Raw genomic sequence first — 1,161 nt, forward strand, 5'->3', positions numbered from 1 at the left:
AAATATCAGGAGAGAAAATATCAAAGGGAGTAAACCAAAGTGTGTGTGCATGTGCGTGCGGGCATGTGTGGGTGTGTTTGTGTTCATGTTTGTGTATATGTGTGTGTGTGTGTGTGTGTGTGTGTGTGTGTGTGTGTGTGTGTGTATGTTTTATCAGAATAAGAACAAAACTGAAAATCAAACATGGCAGAAGAATGGGCAGGGCGGATCATGAGGAAAAGCTTGTGCAAGACACTGGAACCCCACAAGGGTAGCTGCCTTGGCTATACAGGCCAGTAGACATAGATGCTCGCAGATGCTCATAGATGCCTGTCAAAGCCAGAGGCACACAGATCACCAGGAGCACCGACTCCAAGCTCCCTCCTCCCACCATTCTGTCCTTTGACCCAGTAACCACAGGGAGTCCTGTTTTCTCTTTTTGTAACAGAAGCAAACACAGATGAAGACAGGCCTCTCTTTGCCATTCTTATTGCTTGCTCTCCATCTCCACACCTTAGCAGCTTGGGCTCTGTCTGTCTGCCTGTCTGTCTGTCTCCCTCTGCAGTCAGGTTTACATCCTATGTTGGTCCTTGATGAAGCAGTATGCCTTACATTTATTTTGACATCTTTGCATTAGAGTCAACCCTGAGCCTAGAGCTGGGTGAATGGATGTGTATGTATATGGGCTTATTTGCCTGATGGATTACTCCTTTGGTACCAATGCCTGTTTCTACCTAAAACCTTATAGATGTGTCGGGTACTAGTGGGTCAGTGCATATGGGAACCCATGGGAACATACTGTGCTTGGAAGCATTTGGTGTCAGTTAACATCTTACATATGAGTACCACCCAAGATGTCCATGGGGAGATTGTTCTAGGAGATTGTGTGGACAGACTAAGAAAGCGTGGAAGGTGTTACTTTTTTCATGTCTAATTCAGGGTTAAGCCAAACAAGCCATGTCTCAACATCCATTTTTTAAAAAGATATATTTAATTGTAGTGTGTGCGTGTGCCTGTGGTGTGTCTCTGTGTGTGTCTGTATGTGTGTGTCTCTGTGTGTGTGGTGCACATGTGAGTGCAGGTTCCTGCAGAGGCCAGAAAAGAGCATCAGATCTCAACCAGGCATTGGTAGTGCATGCCTTTAATCCCAGCACTTGGGAGGCACAGGCAGGCAGATTTCTG

General features: G+C 45.9%; 1 protein-coding gene across 2 annotated transcripts in view; it reads right to left on the reverse strand.

Moving 5' to 3' along the window:
• Dgkg (diacylglycerol kinase gamma) overlaps window positions 1–1,161 on the reverse strand; it is a 190,731-nt gene that overhangs the window by 112,733 nt on the left and 76,837 nt on the right. The window lies entirely within an intron of this gene.

Source organism: Mus pahari, chromosome 12 (assembly GCF_900095145.1).
Source record: "Mus pahari chromosome 12, PAHARI_EIJ_v1.1, whole genome shotgun sequence".
Taxonomy (NCBI): domain Eukaryota; kingdom Metazoa; phylum Chordata; class Mammalia; order Rodentia; family Muridae; genus Mus; species Mus pahari.